Below are 24,046 nucleotides of genomic sequence, written 5' to 3' on the forward strand. Positions count from 1 at the left end.
GTTATTGTTTGAATGTAGTTGATCTATTGCTGCTTGTTCCATGTGAGAAGTAGAGTTGTGTTCAAAGTAATAGCAGTGTGTTTTAAACAATATAATAAAATAAAATAAAAGATAGCAGTGTCTGCATTGTTCTTTACAAAGTCAAACATTTATTGTATGAAGTAAAAAATGCTAGATGTGTCTTGTCTGTGAATCACTGAAGTTGTATTTAGTTGTACAAGCAGTGTGTTTGAGAACAGCTTCACATGTGTGTTGCATGGAGTCGACCAAGTTGTGTCACCTGTGTACACGTATTGTAGTCCAGGATGATCGGAGTGGCCACTCCATAATGTTAGTGTTGTTGGATGTTGAAGATGCTGTGTGCTTACTTGTGTGTTTGGGGTGGTTGTCTCGTTGAAACACACATTTGAAGGGTGTCTCCTCTTTGGCATAAGTCAACACAATGTCTTGAAGTATTGTGCCTGTGCCATCATGCTTCACAGTGTTCTGTGGTTTGAACAGTGTTGCCTTCATCACTCCACAAAATGTTGTGGTATTGTCCTTTAAGGAAAATTGTAACCTCTTCAGCACATGTTGATTTTTCAACAATTGGACTTTGCGTAGGTGTCATTTTGGTTATTGTCTGATTCATCTGAATGGTAGTGTTCTGTTGTCTTCCACGTCTTTGTGGTTTTGGTTGCTATTTTAAAGGATTTGAGATGATTGAAGTTGAGCGGTTTGTACTTTTCTGGTTTTTTGATACTTTTGAATCAAAGTATGCGGTTGTTGTGAACAATGACCCATGTTCCAGTGATTTTCAGAGAAATGCACTAGAACTAGCATGTAGAACATTTGCTGCCTTGGTCCTTAAATGAGGGCCACCTGTTTGACTTGAGTAATAGAACTCCACACTGCTGTTATTTTGAACACAATGACTGTTGTTGAAAGTGGTGAAATTGTGTTAGGGTTGTGTCTTGTCATGCCTCTGTCACAATAGAAAGGTGATTGTTCAGCCAGGAAAAGTCCCAGGTGAGTATGTTTCTATTCTTTTCTCTTCTCAAAAATCTATTGGGTGAACCTGCATGGTTTTCTAAATAGTAATTTAGTTTTGTGTAAGTCCAGTTTTTGTATGAATGCCACACAGTGTTTGCTAAATGAGACCCTTGATTGTTTTGTCTGTCATACAGGGCCGATGAGGACAGCGGCTCACTGGTTATGTGGAGCGATGTTGTTTGAGGTAAGTAATGTATTAAGAGCAAATAGTCTGAATAATCTGTACACGCTGACGTTGTTAAAGTTGTAAAAACTAAAGACGACCACTTCTGTCCTCTTTCAGACATTGTACTGAAAGTCCTTGGTGGTGGGAGGGAACCACATGGAAAATGGTGAGTGTGATTTAAAATAGGTATTGAGCTTTTAAAGATTGTTGTTTAGCAGCAAATAGGTATGTGTTCCTCCAGGTGAGCCATAAGTCCTGGTTACTGTATGTTAATGTGTTATTGTGTCTAGCAGGTTGTACTTCATGTGGACCTAAGAAACCTCTAAGCTGTTCCACCAGTGTTACTGAGGATCAACAGTGGTAAGTGGTTGTACAGTTCAGTGTTTGTTCATTAAATCAAAGGTGACTTTATATTAATGTGTGTTTGTGAACCATGTCATGTGTTACAGGTTTGTTGAAGCACCTGGATTGTGTCACTGCTGGATTTGTGAGTAGATTTGAACAGTTATTGTTTGAATGTATTTGATCTATTGCTGCTTGTTCCATGTGAGATGTAGAGTTGTGTTCAGAATAATAGCAGTGTGTTAATAAAAAAATAAAAGATAGCAGTGTCTGCATTGGTCTTTACAGAGTCAAACATTAATTGTATGAAGGGAAAAATGCTAGAAGATGTGTCTTGTCTGTGAATCACTGAAGTTGTATTTAGTTGTACGAGCAGTGTGTTTGAGAACTGCTTCACATGTGTGTTGCATGGAGTCGACCAAGTTGCGTCACCTGTGTACAGGTATTGTAGTCCAGGGTGATCGGAGTGGCCACTCCATTATGTTAGTGTTGTTGGATGTTGAAGATGCTGCGTGCTTACTTGTGTGTTTGGGGTGGTTGTCTTGTTGAAACACACATTTGAAGGGTGTCTCCTCTTTGGCATAAGTCAACATGATGTCTTGAAGTATTGTGCCTGTGCCACCATGCTTCACAGTGTTCTGTGGTTTGAACAGTGTTGCCTTCATCACTCCACAAAATGTTGTGGTATTTTCCTTTAAGGAAAATTGTAACCTTTTCAGCAGATGTTGATTTTTCAACAATTGGACTTTGCGTAGGTGTCATTTAGGTTATTGTTTGATTCATCTGAATGGTAGTGTTCTGTTGTCTTCCACGTCTTTGTGGTTTTGGTTGCTATTTTAAAGGATTTGAGATGATTGAAGTTGAGCAGTTTGTACTTTTCTGGTTTTTTGATACTTTTGAATCAAAGTATGCTGTTGTTGTGAACAATGACCCATGTTCCAGTGATTTTCAGACAAATGCACTAGAACTAGCATGTAGAACATTTGCTGCCTTGGTCCTTAAATGAGGGCCACCTGTTTGACTTGAGTAATAGAACTCCACACTGCTGTTATTTTGAACACAATGACTGTTGTTGAAAGTGGTGAAATTGTGTTAGGGTTGTGTCTTGTCATGCCTCTGTCACAATAGAAAGGTGATTGTTCAGCCAGGAAAAGTCACAGGTGAGTATGTTTCTATTCTTTTCTCTTCTCAAAAATCTATTGGGTAAACTTGCTGCACTTGCTAACTAGGTGTGTGTCCCTCCATGTGAGCCATAACTCCATTTCCTTCATGTGTTTCAGGTGTTATTGTGTCTACCAGGTTGTACTTCATGTGGACCTAAGAAACTTCTAAGCTGTTCCACCAGTGTTATTGAGGATCAACAGTGGTAAGTGGTTGTACAGTTCAGTGTTTGTTCATTAAATCAAAAGAGACTTTATATGAATGTGTGTTTGTAAACCATGTCATGTGTTACAGGTTTGTTGAAGCACCTGGATTGTGTCACTGCTGGAATTGATAGTAGATTTGAACAGTTATGGTTTGAATGTAGTTGATCTATTGCAGCTTGTTCCATGTGAGATGTAGAGTTGTGTTGAAAATAATAGCAGTGTGTTGTAAACAAAATAATAAAATAAAATAAAAGATATTGTCTGCATTGTTCTTAATTACGTCAATTGTGGACGGAAATTCTATTACAGTCGATGTTTATCCGACAAAACTGTTCACAAATTTAAAGAACTGCTCCCCTCCTCACTTCCCTCTCAGCCATGTCTCAGTACAATACAAGAAGATTATCAAAACCTTACTCCCACACTAGTTGATAACTTTGTAAATAGTACTGCAGCCTCACTAAAAACAGCACTTGAAGCTGTCGCCCCATTCAAAAAGAAGAAACTAAGTCAGAGGAGATTAGCTCCGTGGTATAATTCCCAAACGCGCGTTCTAAAACAGACATCGCGGAAGCTAGAAAGGAAGTGGCGTTCCACCAATCGCCAAGACTTCCACCTAGCCTGGAAGAGTAGCCTTATAAATTACAAAAAAGCACTTAGAAATGCCCAAACCTCTTATTATTCATTACTAATAGAAGAAAATAGGAACAACCCCAGGTTCCTCTTCAGCACTGTAGCCAGGCTGACAGAAAGTCACACCTGTACTGACCCATCTATTCCTCTAGATGTGAGAAGCAATGACTTCATGAAGTTGTTCACTAATGAAATTACAACCATCAGGGATAAAATCCACCACCTCCTCCCAGTGAATAACACTGATACATTGTCTGGTCCTGAAACCATAGCACCAGATTTATGTCTAAACAAATTTTACTCGATTGATCTTCCTGAACTGACCTCGTTAGTTTCATCATCTAAACCAACTACTTGTCAGCTGGACTCTGTTCCAACTAGACTTTTTAAAGAAGTCCTACCCCTAATTGACCGTTCCATTTTAAATCAGATTAATATGTCTTTGCTAACCGGCTACGTACCACAGGCTTTTAAGGTAGCTGTTATTAAACCTCTGCTTAAAAAGCCTACGCTTGATCCAGAGGTTTTAGCTAACTGTAGACCCATATCCAACCTGGCCTTCATTTCCAAAATCCTAGAAAAAGCCGTTGCTAACCAGCTGTGTGGTTCCTTAAATAGTAACGGTTTATTGGAAAAATTTCAGTCAGGATTTAGAACCTATCACAGCACAGAAACAGCACTATTGAAAGTCACTAATGACCTTCTTATGGCATCAGATGATGGACTTGTCTCTGTCCTCGTCTTGTTGGACCTTAGTGCAGCCTTTGACACAATAGATCATAAGATTCTGCTACAGAGATTAGAACAACATATAGGAATTAAAGGAACAGCACTACACAGGTTTAAATCATATTTATCAGATAGATTCCAATTTATTAATGTTAACAATGACTACTCCATGCACATGCAAGTTAATCATGGAGTTCCACAAGGTTCTGTCCTTGGACCAATGCTCTTCACCTTATATATGCTGCCCTTAGGCAACATTATCAGACAGCACCACATACAATTCCACTGCTATGCAGACGACACCCAATTGTATATTTCCATGAAGCATGATGAATCTAATCGCCTAGTTCAACTTCAGGAATGTCTCAAAGATATCAAGGTGTGGATGACCCAAAATTTTCTACTTTTAAACTCAGACAAAACTGAGGTTGTTGTAATTGGCCCTAAACATCTCAGAGAAACACTGTCTGACCAGATAGTCACTTTGGATGGTGTCAGTCTGGCTTCCAGCTCCACTGTGAGGAACCTTGGAGTGTTGTTCGACCAAGACATGTCATTTGACCCCCATATTAAACTAGTGTCTAGGATGGCTTTCTTCCATCTGCGCAATATTACCAAAATTAGAAACATCCTGTCTAAGCAGGATGCTGAAAAACCAGTCCACGCGTTTGTAACCTCTAGATTAGATTACTGCAACTCTCTATTAGCAGGATGCTCCATGAAGACTGTTAAAAGTCTCCAGTTGGTCCAAAATGCTGCAGCACGAGTGCTGACAGGAACTAGAAGGAGAGATCATATCACTCCTGTCTTAGCTTCCTTACATTGGCTCCCAGTAAAATTTAGAATAGAATTCAAGATCCTGCTCCTCACTTTTAAAGCCCTCAACAATCACGCCCCTTCATATATCAAAGAGCTGATAACACCTTATTATCCAAGTAGATCACTTTGTTCCCAAAACACAGGCTCTCTAGTGGTTCCAAGAGTCTGTAAGAGTAGAGCAGGAGGTAGAACATTTAGCTACCAGGCTCCTCTCCTGTGGAACCAGCTCCCACTCTGGGTTCGGGAGGCAGACACTATCCCACTATTTAAAGTAAAACTAAAAACCTTCCTCTTTGACAAAGCCTATAGTTAGGGCTGGATCAGGTGAGTCCTGAACCATCCCTTAGTTGTGCTGCTATAGGTCTAGACTGCTGGGGGAACTCCCATCATGCATTGAGCACTTCATCACTTCCCTCTGTCTCTCTGTCTCTCTGCCCCCCCACACCTGTTTATTTATTTATTTATTTATTAGTTTTAACATGTCATCATGTCAAAGTGTCACTTTGTCCTCCCATAGTCCCTCTGGCTCTTCTCTCTATCTCGTTTCAGATAACTCTGGCACCGGGACTGCAGGACAACAACGACCACCATCACCATTGTCATCATTATTTATTTAGTTATTGTTATAGTCAGCCTTGATACTGATGGTGCCAAATTGTTCCCGGTCTCTCTCTCTCCACCTCATCTCTCTCTTCTCTCCCCCGCTTTCCACCCATCTCTCCTTTCCTCCCCCCTTACTTTTCTTTCCTCACCCCAACCGGTCGAGGCAGATGACCGCCCACATTGAGCCTGGTTCTGCCAGAGGTTTCTCCCTGTTAATGAGGGAGTTTTTCCTCTCCACAGTCGCCTGTGCTTGCTCATTGTGGGAACTGTTGGGTTTCTCTATGTTAATATTGTTTTAAGGTCTTGACCTTTAAATGTAAAGTGCCTTGAGATAATGTAAATTATGAATTGGCGCTATATAAATAAAATTGAATTGAATTGAATTGTCATTTTGCGACACGGATGAGAGCGAAGACGAGCTGGAAATAGCCGCATGGTGACCTTGAAGTCTGCGAGGAGGAAGAGGAGAAGATGGGAGTGAGAGGTTTAACACTGAAACACACACGTGTATTTATTATCCACAGAGGCAGATTCTGACACATGAATCGAATCAAACCAAAAAAACAGCACAAAGCAGTCAATAAAGTTCTCTGATGCTAAAACAAATGTATCTGTCGTCATAATTCCTAATCGATTCAATTGTTGCTAAATGTTTGTTTTAATCTGAAATGGCAAAGTACCTTTTCCTAAAGTTGACAGATAAATGAAATGGGGTGAAAAACATCAAGACAGGAATAAGTGGAACGCACCGTCAAATACACACGCTGCATTCAATATGGAGTAGCTTGTGTGTTTTGTACTTAAGTTTTGAGGTACTTTGCTTTAGTTACCTCTGCCAAGGTAGTTATGTTGTCACCCCTCTGTCTGTTTGTTCGTAAACAGGATTAAGACCCATAAAAAAGAATGTGACTATAGAAATAAACTGTGTTAACTGAGGGATTATGTTAAAATGACCAGATGGATTTCTGTGGAGGTGGAGGGATATGGGTCAGTGAGGATCCAATTACATTGTGGTCCTGTTTCAGATCAGGGGCAAATCAAATTATTCAATATTGTGAAATATTTTAACATTATATGTGATTTCTCAGAGAATAATAATTGTATCTTGATAAAAAAAACAACATATTTTCTATTAATGAATGTTTAGTCCACATTGAAATACATTTTGTGCAGTACTGTGTTCTTTACAGTGCATTGTCACAGTTGAAATTCATGCCTTGTTTTCAGGTGGATGAGAAAATTGCAGATGAGCAAAGTGAAGTGTAGTGCAGGGTTTAAGAGCTGCACTGTGGGGCAGGAGACAGAAAAAAGGTTGAAAGAAAAATGTAGGGAGCTCCTCGGGTGTTATTTTTTCTCAATCTCTCCCTGATTTTGCCGTAAGAGAAGGTATCATTCCACTTTTCAGATTTAAAACTGTTCTCCTCGAACCTCCACAGACACGGGGAAAATGCAAATGCCACACAGAATGGTCCGAAGGTAAACAGTGGGTGCGTAGAGCAAAAGAAGTGGAGCATATTGGCTGAAATACATCTGCTGTCTGCCATTTAATTTATCTCCATTCATATGCATATAACCAAAACACGCACATAAAATATCGCTCTTTTTGGTGTTTCATGTTTTTTAAACGTTTACCTCGGACTGTAGACAGGAAGTGAAAGGAAGACACAGTCTTGGCCTGGATATCTGTTGTCTCCACTAGAACCATTGCCCCAGTGGCCAATACATCTTCAGATGATAACCGATGGGCCCAGAGATTGTTTTTTTACCAACTATGGAAGTGTGAAATCACTCCATAATTATTATATTATTGCTCTCTGTTTATTGTCCTCAAAGTTTACCGCTCACCATGGAGCGAGCGATATCGCATCTGTTGCACAGGGATTAGCGAGCGAACGAAAAAGACAGATTTCGGACACGTCCATATCTGCAGCGGTGGCTACATCGCAATGAATCCACCCGTGAATTTTGCTGTGGCACTTTCTCGTCCATAACGAATACATTGAGTGCCCACACTGCGGGAGTCCGGTGAGCTCAGTAAACTCTGCTGATACAGCTTTATGACAAATATTTCGTTGGTTGGATGCAATTTATTTTGAATGTAAACCACCGTCACTGGGGACAAAGTACAGAAGAAGAAACAGCCAGAAACCCATCGCTATAATAAGAACAACCCTCGAGTAATTCTCAGGCACTGACAAATGAATCGATACCCACGATGAACCTTTGAGCTCGTGGTATCTCAATAACTAATGAGTGTCATCATCATGATCATTAACTCCATCTTTTCAGCATCAGTAATCATTACAATGACAACACGGAGTGCACCAGTGCTCTCATTTGTGAAATAACCTTCTGTTTAATTGTTAGTAAATAATCCCTGTGTGCAGGAGTGTGATGTATGTGGCTCCCAAATTCAAATGCAAGCTTTTCAGAGTTATTCGTGGAACTGAAGCTAATTTCATCCTATTCTGACGTCAAGTCTGTTTTCTGAGCAGGAATTCGCAACTGGGTTGAATAGTTCCTGCAGAGTTCACACTGGGAACACCTGGTGTCCACAAAATAACCACGATAGAAGGATGCAAATAAAGGGATCAGTGTGAATCATATTGCTAAAACCAAAGATATCGGCAGACCAGATGGATCCAGTAATATTTGGGGCCGTGGCACTTTTTGGTGTATGCGTCACCACTGATATGTCTGTTAATGGAAGGTAAAGAAAAACGTGCGACTCAGTCACGCTGCCCGCATTTCCTCCGCTCTTCGATTTCCTGCTTGCCAAGGCCCAGCACATTGGTGTCCACATTGAGGAGGAGAGAAGAGACATCATCTGCCATCCTTGCTGACACCTAATTAGGAAAACGGTGAATTTGAGGCCACGCCACATGGCACGGACGGCACAAGGCTGCCTGCTGCTGGCTCAGTTCACCAAGCAAGTCTATAAACCAACATGGGCAGTTAAAGGATATTGCTTCGGCTAAGTAATGTGAGATTGTGTGTGTGTGCGGAAGAAACCAAAAAAAAGGCAAACATGCTTTTAAGCTACATATGGTTTTGGCTGCTACCATGTATACGCATACAGCAGTACTTAGGCACAGGGGCTGAAAATATATTATTCAGTCCTATGCAGCCCTCTTGAGACTTTCTTGGTTTGATATAAACCAAGAAAGTGTCTTCCCTCTTCCCATCATAGTTCTCTGATAATATATATATAATATCATCAAGATGAATTGTATATTAAGGCAAAAGACCTCAAAAAACCCCATCATTGTATAGTAAGGTATACAAATTATATTAAAAAGTGCAGTAAATGTACATACTTTTCAGAGTAGTAACAACCCTGAAGATCAATTATAATAACTTTATATCATCCTGTCAATGGATGTGCTCATGAGGGATGAATAACATTTAAAAATAAATTAAATAAACAGATTGTGATATTTTATTATCATATCATATGATGTGCTATATATTTTTTTTAAATCAGTCGTGCCCACGAATGTTTGGAAATTGTTTACAATATTTATTGTTTGAGTTAGATAAAGAAACTCCACCCCCGCGAGTCTACGTAACTTGGTCTATTCGAAGTTCCCCTTCTCCATATATCCCATTGGAGTCCTCCACTTCCTGTTTGCCAGTCGGTACTTCCGCTTGGATGCGGAACTGCTTGGATCGGGAGCCCGTAGATCTTCACGAGGTGAATACTGTTTTAAATATCAACACAGTTATACACAGTTATACACAGTTATCAGATCTTCTGTGTGTTTGACGTGTCGCTGCACATTTTTCATTGTTCACTCGTGTTTTCGAGCAAAACGCGTCTCATTAGTTCCTCGTGTCGATGCTAAGCTAAGCTAGCTATCCCAAGCTAACCACACCTGAGCGCGTGTGGAATTCTCTTGTAAAACACTCGATCGCTTCTTTTGTCCTAAACTAACTAAAGTACGTCCACTTGAATAATGATCAGCTTTTCATTTTCATCAATATCAAAGTAACACAAGTTCAATACGTGTTGATTTCATAGATTTGTATTGTGTATTAATATAAATATATATATATATATATGAAATAAAAATGCAAACTGAAAAACGAAATAAAAATAAAAACTAATAACAATTTCAAAACTATAATAACCTTGGTACGTATATGCGTATATATAACCTTTATGATGAATATTAAATTGCAATAAGTATTGATAGTGTTTTGCAGCCATGTAAAACACCCAATTATATATAATTTACCATCATAAATCAATATACATAGAAAATAATGATCATGACGATAAACAGGGAGGGAGGGAGTTTTTCCTCTCCACAGTCGCCAAAGTGCTGCTCATTGTGGGAACTGTTGGGTTTCTCTATGTTAAATGAGATTTTAAAGTGCCTTGAGATAATGTATATTATGATTTGGTGCTATACAAATTAAATTGAATTGAAACAGGTTTATTGTTTCATCTCTATTTAACAGATTAGATCATTTTAATTGTTTTAATACTATTGCTCTGTTGAATGAGTAAAGAATTGCACTAGACACGTGGCATCTATTGCATGTGCTCTACCTCATCATTGTTTTCACAATGCATAATCATTACATTGATATATATTGGACATCATTATTGATATTCTTTTATCGCTCAGCCCTGATTTGACCTTTATTAAAATGTTAATGTCACCGTTTGAGCTCCCTGCTCCATTTAAATGTATTTTATATGAACTAAAGTGTGTTCCTAAGGAAAGCTTGTATCATTTGTTTGCTATGTTTGCTACTGTCATTAGCTAGGGATGGAGGTAGAGGGAGCCAGTACGCTGGAGATGCCAGGAGCCCACAGACCCATCATTTGGTGACTATTGCTTAAAATATCAACACATTTATTGGATCTTCTGTGTGTTTGACGTGTTGCTGCAGCTTTTCCATTGTTAACATGTTTGTTAATAGTGGAATCTGCTGCGACTCTTGATACATTTAAATTTCAGACGTCATATTATACTATGACTTTTTCTAGGCTGTCATGTCGTCTAAAATAATAAGAAAAAAAAGTCATAGGTTAGTATGTCGTCTAAAATATGACAAAAAAAGTCATAGGTTAGTATGTCGTCTAACGTATTCTTTCATGTTTGGAAGGAGAAGCTGCAACACACAGCTTCACCACCAGATGTCAGCAGAGTCCACACATTTTATCAATAGTGTTGTATCACCCAGCCCTACCAAACCCCAAATATATATATATATATATATATATATGTATGTATGTATGTAGCGTGACATCACGAAAAGGCCCTTCCAAATGTTTAATTAACATTTATAGGAACTTCTATTCATATTATGTTATATTTTTACCTACCATGTTGTTCAGTTTTTTTTTGACCTTATAAGTAGAAGGACATTTGATTTGATATAAAACTGAAAACAAAATCAGTAATCACCAAACATCCACAGTGAGTTGTAGTTGTACATTTCCCAAACACTAAGCTGTTGGATTTGATGGAGAACACAACCCTGAGTAACTGTGACTCTTATTTCCTGCAGATCTCCAGCTGTCTGCGTCACGCTGAAGGCCTCTCACAGCAGCACAAAGCGACGAGATAAACGATGATAGATCCCCAAAAGATGTGGCAAACTCTTGCTCCAAATGCACAAGATGGAAGCTTTTGTGTCCTGGGTATGTTGGTGTAAATTCTGGACAGAGGGAGGAATTCTCCAAGTCCAGGATTCCTGGATTGGGCCCTTTGATAGTTTTACTGTGCGTGTGTGGGCGATCAAGGTAACATCTCACAATAGGCCCCTTTAAAAGCGCAACTCACGATATGATGATGCTACTATTTTTTGATCCAATTTGTGGCAACCACCTATTTACTTGTTTGTTATCTTCTCACTTAAAGGTTAATTGTGTAAAATTTAGGTGAAAGGGATCTATTGGCAGAAATTGAATGTCAGATAATCCTCATGATGTTTTCACTAGTTCACTTCATCTAAATTATATGAATATAGTTTTATGTACTGTTGAAAAGGCCATTAATATTTAAATACACCATATTTACATCGAGGGGCTCCTCTCTATGGAGGCTGCTTGTTTTTTACAGTAGTCCAGACTGAACAAACTAAATCCCTTTTGAGGTAACTGAAGCTGCCACAGGTTCTTTTCATGTTTTAGGAGAGGGTGAGGTGAGAGGTGTTCAGCTGCAACATGCAACTTTAACAGTAGATATCACTAAATTCTACACTCTGTACCTTATATATTTTAAAAAGGGGTAACTGTGACATCTCTATTATGAATAAAAGTAAAGTGAAAGTTCTTCACCTCATGACTGCTACTAAATATAAGTAAGTAATCAGTGTGGTATTCTTAAAACACGTGTAATGTTTCATGCCATTGTACTAGTTAATGTCTTGAGTGTTAATTTGAAGACAACCTGGCAAACAGGAAGTGATTCACTTTCTGTGAAGTCACAAAACAAACGACAGGAAGCTGAAGGTGTGAACAGTTGTTGATATGTGAGAATGAGTAGAGATGTGAATGAAATCAGAAATAATGTTAGTGTTGAAGGTCACCAAGTAAATTGACTCAACTGCTGCAGTACTTGTCATCGAAATTGATGTTGTGTTGGTGAATGGCAGCAACTTTGTAGGTGGTGTAATTGTCACTCTTTTGGTTTGGTGGGTGTTGCACTCCACGTTTGTGTTGGTCACCTGTGTGAGTGTTGCGTGAAGGTAGCTTGAGTAACACCTGTTGTTTGATTTGTCCACCTCGTGGTGGCAGCCATTTTGTGTGAAGTGACATTCCCTTGTGGTACAACTTGTGTGTCTGCCGCTCACTTTGAATCCAGCAGCAGTAATTAGTTGGCAAATGCATTGTAATGAATGAATTGACCTTAGTTGTTAGTTAGTGAAATGTGATGTAAGTGTTGAATCATTGTTTTAAGGGTGGGGGTGTTTCCTGTAGTGTCCCTGTTTGTCTCTCGTCTCTCCTCTAGCTCCACTGTGATTAACTGATCAGTCATCAATGAGGTGCATCTGGCCGGTGGACTGAGGTTCTTGGAAACTCCTGTGTTAGCATCAGAAGGTAGGTTTCCAGTGTGGAGACTGCTGGGCCTCATACATTGTATTGTTCTCATCATGATTTGTATCAATGGTGTGATTTTACATGTTGTTTGCCTCATAGGGCCACATAATGAGTCCAGTTATCACAAGCACATAATAATTGTTAAATGTTGTGTATGGGGGATATGGCAGCTGTCAATAAATCTAAAAATGAGGCTGTTTTTTTTAAAAAAAAAAAGCAGTGTCTGCATTGTTCTTTACAAAGTCAAACATTAATTGTATGAAGTGAAAAATGCTTGAAGATGTGTCTTGTCTGTGAATCACTGAAGTTGTATTTAGTTGTACAAGCAGTGTTTTTGAGAACTGCTTCACATGTGTGTTGCATGGAGTCGACCAAGTTGTGTCACCTGTGTACAGGTATTGGAGTCCAGGATGATCGGAGTGGCCACTCCATTATGTTAGTGTTGTTGGCTGTTGAAGATGCTGTGTGCTTACTTGTGTGTTTGGGGTGGTTGTCTTGTTGAAACACACATTTGAAGGGTGTCTCCTCTTTGGTATAAGTCACCATGATGTCTTGAAGTATTGTGCTTGTGCCACCATGCTTCACCGTGTTCTGTGGTTTGAACAGTGGTGATGTCATCACTCCACAAAATGTTGTGGTATTTTCCTTTAAGGAAAATTGTAACCTCTTCAGCACATGTTAATTTTTCAACAATGGGACTTTGCATAGGTGTCATTTTGGTTATTGTTTGATTCATCTGAATGGTAGTGTTCTGTTGTCTTCCACGTCTTTGTGGTTTTGGTTGCTATTTTAAAGGATTTGAGATGATTGTAGTTGAGCAGTTTGTACTTTTCTGGTTGTCTTGATACTTTTGAATCAAAGTATGCTGTTGTTGTGAACAATGACCCATGTTCCAGTGATTTTCAGAGAAATGCACTAGAACTAGCATGTAGAACATTTGCTGCCTTGGTCCTTAAATGAGGGCCACCTGTTTGACTTGAGTAATAGAACTCCACACTGCTGTTATTTTGAACACAATGACTGTTGTTGAAAGTGGTGAAATTGTGTTAGGGTTCTGTCTTGTCATGCCTCTGTCACAATAGAAAGGTGATTGTTCAGCCAGGAAAAGTCCCAGGTGAGTATGTTTCTATTCTTTTCTCTTCTCAAAAATCTATTGGGTGAACCTGCATGGTTTTCTAAATAGTAATTTAGTTTTGTGTAAGTCCAGTTTTTGTATGAATGCCACACAGTGTTTGCTAAATGAGACCCTTGATTGTTTTGTCTGTCATACAGGGCCGATGAGGACAGCGGCTCACTCGTTAGGTGGAGCGATGTTGTTTGAGGTAAGTAATGTATTAACAGCAAATAGTCTGAATAATCTGTACACACTGACGTTGTTAAAAATAAAGACGACCACTTCTTTCCTCTTTCAGACATTGTACTGAAAGTCCTTGGTGGTGGGAGGGAACCACATGGAAAATGGTGAGTTTGATCTAAAATAGATTATCAGCTTTTAAAGATTGTTGTTTAGCAGCAAGTAGGTATGTGTTCCTCCAGGTGAGCCATAAGTCCTGGTTACTGTATGTCCTTCATGTGTTTCAGGTGTTATTGTGTCTAGCAGGTTGTACTTCATGTGGACCTAAGAAACCTCTAAGCTGTTCCACCAGTGTTACTGAGGATCAACAGTGGTAAGTGGTTGTACAGTTCAGTGTTTGTTCATTAAATCAAAAGAGACTTTATATTAATGTGTGTTTGTAAACCATGTCATGTGTTACAGGTTTGTTGAAGCACCTGGATTGTGTCACTGCTGGATTTGTGAGTAGATTTGAACAGTTATTGTTTGAATGTAGTTGATCTATTGCTGCTTGTTCCATGTGAGAAGTAGAGTTGTGTTCAAAGTAATAGCAGTGTGTTTTAAACAATATAATACAATAAAAAAAAAGATAGCAGTGTCTGCATTGTTCTTTACAAAGTCAAACATTTATTGTATGAAGTGAAAAATGCTAGAAGATGTGTCTTGTCTGTGAATCACTGAAGTTGTATTTAGTTGTACAAGCAGTGTGTTTGAGAACAGCTTCACATGTGTGTTGCATGGAGTCGACCAAGTTGCGTCACCTGTGTACAGGTATTGTAGTCCAGGATGATCGGAGTGGCCACTCCATTATGTTAGTGTTGTTGGATGTTGAAGATGCTGTGTGCTTACTTGTGTGTTTGGGGTGGTTGTCTTGTTGAAACACACATTTGAAGGGTGTCTCCTCTTTGGCATAAGGCAACACAATGTCTTGAAGTATTGTGCCTGTGCCATCATGCTTCACAGTGTTCTGTGGTTTGAACAGTGTTGCCTTCATCACTCCACAAAATGTTGTGGTATTGTCCTTTAAGGAAAATTGTAACCTCTTCAGCACATGTTGATTTTTCAACAATTGGACTTTGCGTAGGTGTCATTTTGGTTATTGTTTGATTCATCTGAATGGTAGTGTTCTGTTGTCTTCCACGTCTTTGTGGTTTTGGTTGCTATTTTAAAGGATTTGAGATGATTGAAGTTGAGCGGTTTGTACTTTTCTGGTTTTTTGATACTTTTGAATCAAAGTATGCTGTTGTTGTGAACAATGACCCATGTTCCAGTGATTTTCAGAGAAATGCACTAGAACTAGCATGTAGAACATTTGCTGCCTTGGTCCTTAAATGAGGGCCACCTGTTTGACTTGAGTAATAGAACTCCACACTGCTGTTCTTTTGAACACAATGACTGTTGTTGAAAGTGGTGAAATTGTGTTAGGGTTGTGTCTTGTCATGCCTCTGTCACAATAGAAAGGTGATTGTTCAGCCAGGAAAAGTCCCAGGTGAGTATGTTTCTATTCTTTTCTCTTCTCAAAAATCTATTGGGTGAACCTGCATGGTTTTCTAAATAGTAATTTAGTTTTGTGTAAGTCCAGTTTTTGTATGAATGCCACACAGTGTTTGCTAAATGAGACCCTTGATTGTTTTGACTGTCATACAGGGCCGATGAGGACAGCGGCTCACTGGTTATGTGGAGCGATGTTGTTTGAGGTAAGTAATGTATTAAGAGCAAATAGTCTGAATAATCTGTACACACTGACGTTGTTAAAGTTGTAAAAACTAAAGACGACCACTTCTGTCCCCTTTCAGACATTGTACTGAAAGTCCTTGGTGGTGCGAGGGAACCACATGGAAAATGGTGAGTTTGATCTAAAATAGATTATCAGCTTTTAAAGATTGTTGTTTAGCAGCAAGTAGGTATGTGTTCCTCCAGGTGAGCCATAAGTCCTGGTTACTGTATGTTAATGTGTTATTGTGTCTAGCAGGTTGTACTTCATGTGGACCTAAGAAACCTCTAAGCTGTTCCACCAGTGTTACTGAGGATCAACAGTGGTAAGTGGTTGTACAGTTCAGTGTTTGTTCATTAAATCAAAAGAGACTTTATATTAATGTGTGTTTGTAAACCATGTCATGTGTTACAGGTTTGTTGAAGCACCTGGATTGTGTCACTGCTGGATTTGTGAGTAGATTTGAACAGTTATTGTTTGAATGTATTTGATCTATTGCTGCTTGTTCCATGTGAGATGTAGAGTTGTGTTCAGAATAATAGCAGTGTGTTAATAAAAAAAAAAAAGATAGCAGTGTCTGCATTGGTCTTTACAAAGTCAAACATTAATTGTATGAAGGGAAAAATGCTAGAAGATGTGTCTTGTCTGTGAATCACTGAAGTTGTATTTAGTTGTACGAGCAGTGTGTTTGAGAACTGCTTCACATGTGTGTTGCATGGAGTCGACCAAGTTGCGTCACCTGTGTACAGGTATTGTAGTCCAGGATGATCGGAGTGGCCACTCCATTATGTTAGTGTTGTTGGATGTTGAAGATGCTGTGTGCTTACTTGTGTGTTTGGGGTGGTTGTCTTGTTGAAACACACATTTGAAGGGTGTCTCCTCTTTGGCATAAGTCAACATGATGTCTTGAAGTATTGTGCTTGTGCCACCATGCTTCACAGTGTTCTGTGGTTTGAACAGTGTTGCCTTCATCACTCCACAAAATGTTGTGGTATTTTCCTTTAAGGAAAATTGTAACCTTTTCAGCAGATGTTGATTTTTCAACAATTGGACTTTGCGTAGGTGTCATTTTGGTTATTGTTTGATTCATCTGAATGGTAGTGTTCTGTTGTCTTCCACGTCTTTGTGGTTTTGGTTGCTATTTTAAAGGATTTGAGATGATTGAAGTTGAGCAGTTTGTACTTTTCTGGTTGTGTTGATACTTTTGAATCAAAGTATGCTGTTGTTTTGAACAATGACCCATGTTCCAGTGATTTTCAGACAAATGCACTAGAACTAGCATGTAGAACATTTGCTGCCTTGGTCCTTAAATGACGGCCACCTGTTTGACTTGAGTAATAGAACTCCACACTGCTGTTCTTTTGAACACAATGACTGTTGTTGAAAGTGGTGAAATTGTGTTAGGGTTGTGTCTTGTCATGCCTCTGTCACAATAGAAAGGTGATTGTTCAGCCAGGAAAAGTCCCAGGTGAGTATGTTTCTATTCTTTTCTCTTCTCAAAAATCTATTGGGTGAACCTGCATGGTTTTCTAAATAGTAATTTAGTTTTGTGTAAGTCCAGTTTTTGTATGAATGCCACACAGTGTTTGCTAAATGAGACCCTTGATTGTTTTGACTGTCATACAGGGCCGATGAGGACAGCGGCTCACTGGTTATGTGGAGCGATGTTGTTTGAGGTAAGTAATGTATTAAGAGCAAATAGTCTGAATAATCTGTACACACTGACGTTGTTAAAGTTGTAAAAACTAAAGACGACCACTTCTGTCCCCTTTCAGACATTGTACTGAAAGTCCTTGGTGGTGCGAGGGAACCACATGGAAAATGGTGAGTTTGATCTAAAATAGATTATCAGCTTTTAAAGATTGTTGTTTAGCAGCAAGTAGGTATGTGTTCCTCCAGGTGAGCCATAAGTCCTGGTTACTGTATGTTAATGTGTTATTGTGTCTAGCAGGTTGTACTTCATGTGGACCTAAGAAACCTCTAAGCTGTTCCACCAGTGTTACTGAGGATCAACAGTGGTAAGTGGTTGTACAGTTCAGTGTTTGTTCATTAAATCAAAAGAGACTTTATATTAATGTGTGTTTGTAAACCATGTCATGTGTTACAGGTTTGTTGAAGCACCTGGATTGTGTCACTGCTGGATTTGTGAGTAGATTTGAACAGTTATTGTTTGAATGTATTTGATCTATTGCTGCTTGTTCCATGTGAGATGTAGAGTTGTGTTCAGAATAATAGCAGTGTGTTAATAAAAAAAAAAAAGATAGCAGTGTCTGCATTGGTCTTTACAAAGTCAAACATTAATTGTATGAAGGGAAAAATGCTAGAAGATGTGTCTTGTCTGTGAATCACTGAAGTTGTATTTAGTTGTACGAGCAGTGTGTTTGAGAACTGCTTCACATGTGTGTTGCATGGAGTCGACCAAGTTGCGTCACCTGTGTACAGGTATTGTAGTCCAGGATGATCGGAGTGGCCACTCCATTATGTTAGTGTTGTTGGATGTTGAAGATGCTGTGTGCTTACTTGTGTGTTTGGGGTGGTTGTCTTGTTGAAACACACATTTGAAGGGTGTCTCCTCTTTGGCATAAGTCAACATGATGTCTTGAAGTATTGTGCTTGTGCCACCATGCTTCACAGTGTTCTGTGGTTTGAACAGTGTTGCCTTCATCACTCCACAAAATGTTGTGGTATTTTCCTTTAAGGAAAATTGTAACCTTTTCAGCAGATGTTGATTTTTCAACAATTGGACTTTGCGTAGGTGTCATTTTGGGTATTGTTTGATTCATCTGAATGGTAGTGTTCTGTTGTCTTCCACGTCTTTGTGGTTTTGGTTGCTATTTTAAAGGATTTGAGATGATTGAAGTTGAGCAGTTTGTACTTTTCTGGTTGTGTTGATACTTTTGAATCAAAGTATGCTGTTGTTTTGAACAATGACCCATGTTCCAGTGATTTTCAGACAAATGCACTAGAACTAGCATGTAGAACATTTGCTGCCTTGGTCCTTAAATGACGGCCACCTGTTTGACTTGAGTAATAGAACTCCACACTGCTGTTCTTTTGAACACAATGACTGTTGTTGAAAGTGGTGAAATTGTGTTAGGGTTGTGTCTTGTCATGCCTCTGTCACAATAGAAAGGTGATTGTTCAGCCAGGAAAAGTCCCAGGTGAGTATGTTTCTATTCTTTTCTCTTCTCAAAAATCTATTGGGTGAACCTGCATGGTTTATAAATAGTAATTTAGTTTTGTGTAAGTCCAGTTTTTGTATGAATGCCACACAGTGTTTGCTAAATGAGACCCTTGATTGTTTTGACTGTCATACAGGGCCGATGAGGACAGCGGCTCACTGGTTATGTGGAGCGATGTTGTTTGAGGTAAGTAATGTATTAAGAGCAAATAGTCTGAATAATCTGTACACACTGACGTTGTTAAAGTTGTAAAAACTAAAGACGACCACTTCTGTCCCCTTTCAGACATTGTACTGAAAGTCCTTGGTGGTGCGAGGGAACCACATGGAAAATGGTGAGTTTGATCTAAAATAGATTATCAGCTTTTAAAGATTGTTGTTTAGCAGCAAGTAGGTATGTGTTCCTCCAGGTGAGCCATAAGTCCTGGTTACTGTATGTTAATGTGTTATTGTGTCTAGCAGGTTGTACTTCATGTGGACCTAAGAAACCTCTAAGCTGTTCCACCAGTGTTACTGAGGATCAACAGTGGTAAGTGGTTGTACAGTTCAGTGTTTGTTCATTAAATCAAAAGAGACTTTATATTAATGTGTGTTTGTAAACCATGTCATGTGTTACAGGTTTGTTGAAGCACCTGGATTGTGTCACTGCTGGATTTGTGAGTAGATTTGAACAGTTATTGTTTGAATGTATTTGATCTATTGCTGCTTGTTCCATGTGAGATGTAGAGTTGTGTTCAGAATAATAGCAGTGTGTTAATAAAAAAAAAAAAGATAGCAGTGTCTGCATTGGTCTTTACAAAGTCAAACATTAATTGTATGAAGGGAAAAATGCTAGAAGATGTGTCTTGTCTGTGAATCACTGAAGTTGTATTTAGTTGTACGAGCAGTGTGTTTGAGAACTGCTTCACATGTGTGTTGCATGGAGTCGACCAAGTTGCGTCACCTGTGTACAGGTATTGTAGTCCAGGATGATCGGAGTGGCCACTCCATTATGTTAGTGTTGTTGGATGTTGAAGATGCTGTGTGCTTACTTGTGTGTTTGGGGTGGTTGTCTTGTTGAAACACACATTTGAAGGGTGTCTCCTCTTTGGCATAAGTCAACATGATGTCTTGAAGTATTGTGCTTGTGCCACCATGCTTCACAGTGTTCTGTGGTTTGAACAGTGTTGCCTTCATCACTCCACAAAATGTTGTGGTATTTTCCTTTAAGGAAAATTGTAACCTTTTCAGCAGATGTTGATTTTTCAACAATTGGACTTTGCGTAGGTGTCATTTTGGTTATTGTTTGATTCATCTGAATGGTAGTGTTCTGTTGTCTTCCACGTCTTTGTGGTTTTGGTTGCTATTTTAAAGGATTTGAGATGATTGAAGTTGAGCAGTTTGTACTTTTCTGGTTGTGTTGATACTTTTGAATCAAAGTATGCTGTTGTTTTGAACAATGACCCATGTTCCAGTGATTTTCAGACAAATGCACTAGAACTAGCATGTAGAACATTTGCTGCCTTGGTCCTTAAATGACGGCCACCTGTTTGACTTGAGTAATAGAACTCCACACTGCTGTTCTTTTGAACACAATGACTGTTGTTGAAAGTGGTGAAATTGTGTTAGGGTTGTGTCTTGTCATGCCTCTGTCACAATAGAAAGGTGATTGTTCAGCCAGGAAAAGTCCCAGGTGAGTATGTTTCTATTCTTTTCTCTTCTCAAAAATCTATTGGGTGAACCTGCATGGTTTTCTAAATAGTAATTTAGTTTTGTGTAAGTCCAGTTTTTGTATGAATGCCACACAGTGTTTGCTAAATGAGACCCTTGATTGTTTTGACTGTCATACAGGGCCGATGAGGACAGCGGCTCACTGGTTATGTGGAGCGATGTTGTTTGAGGTAAGTAATGTATTAAGAGCAAATAGTCTGAATAATCTGTACACACTGACGTTGTTAAAGTTGTAAAAACTAAAGACGACCACTTCTGTCCCCTTTCAGACATTGTACTGAAAGTCCTTGGTGGTGCGAGGGAACCACATGGAAAATGGTGAGTTTGATCTAAAATAGATTATCAGCTTTTAAAGATTGTTGTTTAGCAGCAAGTAGGTATGTGTTCCTCCAGGTGAGCCATAAGTCCTGGTTACTGTATGTTAATGTGTTATTGTGTCTAGCAGGTTGTACTTCATGTGGACCTAAGAAACCTCTAAGCTGTTCCACCAGTGTTACTGAGGATCAACAGTGGTAAGTGGTTGTACAGTTCAGTGTTTGTTCATTAAATCAAAAGAGACTTTATATTAATGTGTGTTTGTAAACCATGTCATGTGTTACAGGTTTGTTGAAGCACCTGGATTGTGTCACTGCTGGATTTGTGAGTAGATTTGAACAGTTATTGTTTGAATGTAGTTGATCTATTGCTGCTTGTTCCATGTGAGAAGTAGAGTTGTGTTCAAAGTAATAGCAGTGTGTTTTAAACAATATAATACAATAAAATAAAAGATAGCAGTGTCTGCATTGTTCTTTACAAAGTCAAACATTTATTGTATGAAGTGAAAAATGCTAGAAGATGTGTCTTGTCTGTGAATCACTGAAGTTGTATTTAGTTGTACAAGCAGTGTGTTTGAGAACAGCTTCACATGTGTGTTGCATGGAGTCGACCAAGTTGCGTCACCTGTGTACAGGTATTGTAGTCCAGGATGATCGGAGTGGCCACTCCATTATGTTAGTGTTGTTGGATGTTGAAGATGCTGTGTGCTTACTTGTGTGTTTGGGGTGGTTGTCTTGTTGAAACACACATTTGAAGGGTGTCTCCTCTTTGGCATAAGGCAACACAATGTCTTGAAGTATTGTGCCTGTGCCATCATGCTTCACAGTGTTCTGTGGTTTGAACAGTGTTGCCTTCATCACTCCACAAAATGTTGTGGTATTGTCCTTTAAGGAAAATTGTAACCTCTTCAGCACATGTTGATTTTTCAACAATTGGACTTTGCGTAGGTGTCATTTTGGTTATTGTTTGATTCATCTGAATGGTAGTGTTCTGTTGTCTTCCACGTCTTTGTGGTTTTGGTTGTTATTTTAAAGGATTTGAGATGATTGAAGTTGAGCGGTTTGTACTTTTCTGGTTTTTTGATACTTTTGAATCAAAGTATGCTGTTGTTGTGAACAATGACCCATGTTCCAGTGATTTTCAGAGAAATGCACTAGAACTAGCATGTAGAACATTTGCTGCCTTGGTCCTTAAATGAGGGCCACCTGTTTGACTTGAGTAATAGAACTCCACACTGCTGTTCTTTTGAACACAATGACTGTTGTTGAAAGTGGTGAAATTGTGTTAGGGTTGTGTCTTGTCATGCCTCTGTCACAATAGAAAGGTGATTGTTCAGCCAGGAAAAGTCCCAGGTGAGTATGTTTCTATTCTTTTCTCTTCTCAAAAATCTATTGGGTGAACCTGCATGGTTTTCTAAATAGTAATTTAGTTTTGTGTAAGTCCAGTTTTTGTATGAATGCCACACAGTGTTTGCTAAATGAGACCCTTGATTGTTTTGACTGTCATACAGGGCCGATGAGGACAGCGGCTCACTGGTTATGTGGAGCGATGTTGTTTGAGGTAAGTAATGTATTAAGAGCAAATAGTCTGAATAATCTGTACACACTGACGTTGTTAAAGTTGTAAAAACTAAAGACGACCACTTCTGTCCCCTTTCAGACATTGTACTGAAAGTCCTTGGTGGTGCGAGGGAACCACATGGAAAATGGTGAGTTTGATCTAAAATAGATTATCAGCTTTTAAAGATTGTTGTTTAGCAGCAAGTAGGTATGTGTTCCTCCAGGTGAGCCATAAGTCCTGGTTACTGTATGTTAATGTGTTATTGTGTCTAGCAGGTTGTACTTCATGTGGACCTAAGAAACCTCTAAGCTGTTCCACCAGTGTTACTGAGGATCAACAGTGGTAAGTGGTTGTACAGTTCAGTGTTTGTTCATTAAATCAAAAGAGACTTTATATTAATGTGTGTTTGTAAACTATGTCATGTGTTACAGGTTTGTTGAAGCACCTGGATTGTGTCACTGCTGGATTTGTGAGTAGATTTGAACAGTTATTGTTTGAATGTAGTTGATCTATTGCTGCTTGTTCCATGTGAGAAGTAGAGTTGTGTTCAAAGTAATAGCAGTGTGTTTTAAACAATATAATACAATAAAATAAAAGATAGCAGTGTCTGCATTGTTCTTTACAAAGTCAAACATTTATTGTATGAAGTGAAAAATGCTAGAAGATGTGTCTTGTCTGTGAATCACTGAAGTTGTATTTAGTTGTACAAGCAGTGTGTTTGAGAACAGCTTCACATGTGTGTTGCATGGAGTCGACCAAGTTGCGTCACCTGTGTACAGGTATTGTAGTCCAGGATGATCGGAGTGGCCACTCCATTATGTTAGTGTTGTTGGATGTTGAAGATGCTGTGTGCTTACTTGTGTGTTTGGGGTGGTTGTCTTGTTGAAACACACATTTGAAGGGTGTCTCCTCTTTGGCATAAGGCAACACAATGTCTTGAAGTATTGTGCCTGTGCCATCATGCTTCACAGTGTTCTGTGGTTTGAACAGTGTTGCCTTCATCACTCCACAAAATGTTGTGGTATTGTCCTTTAAGGAAAATTGTAACCTCTTCAGCACATGTTGATTTTTCAACAATTGGACTTTGCGTAGGTGTCATTTTGGTTATTGTTTGATTCATCTGAATGGTAGTGTTCTGTTGTCTTCCACGTCTTTGTGGTTTTGGTTGCTATTTTAAAGGATTTGAGATGATTGAAGTTGAGCGGTTTGTACTTTTCTGGTTTTTTGATACTTTTGAATCAAAGTATGCTGTTGTTGTGAACAATGACCCATGTTCCAGTGATTTTCAGAGAAATGCACTAGAACTAGCATGTAGAACATTTGCTGCCTTGGTCCTTAAATGAGGGCCACCTGTTTGACTTGAGTAATAGAACTCCACACTGCTGTTCTTTTGAACACAATGACTGTTGTTGAAAGTGGTGAAATTGTGTTAGGGTTGTGTCTTGTCATGCCTCTGTCACAATAGAAAGGTGATTGTTCAGCCAG

General features: G+C 39.1%; 1 long non-coding RNA gene across 1 annotated transcript; it reads left to right on the forward strand.

Moving 5' to 3' along the window:
• Positions 1-9,183: 9,183 nt before the first annotated feature.
• Positions 9,184-12,935, forward strand: LOC138407096 (uncharacterized). The gene is made up of 3 exons (XR_011240528.1): positions 9,184-9,385; positions 10,464-10,528; positions 11,215-12,935. It is a non-coding gene; the product is annotated as an uncharacterized lncRNA (long non-coding RNA).
• The last annotated feature ends 11,111 nt before the right edge of the window (positions 12,936-24,046 follow it).

Source organism: Paralichthys olivaceus, chromosome 24, assembly GCF_024713975.1.
Source record: "Paralichthys olivaceus isolate ysfri-2021 chromosome 24, ASM2471397v2, whole genome shotgun sequence".
In the NCBI taxonomy this organism is placed as follows: domain Eukaryota; kingdom Metazoa; phylum Chordata; class Actinopteri; order Pleuronectiformes; family Paralichthyidae; genus Paralichthys; species Paralichthys olivaceus.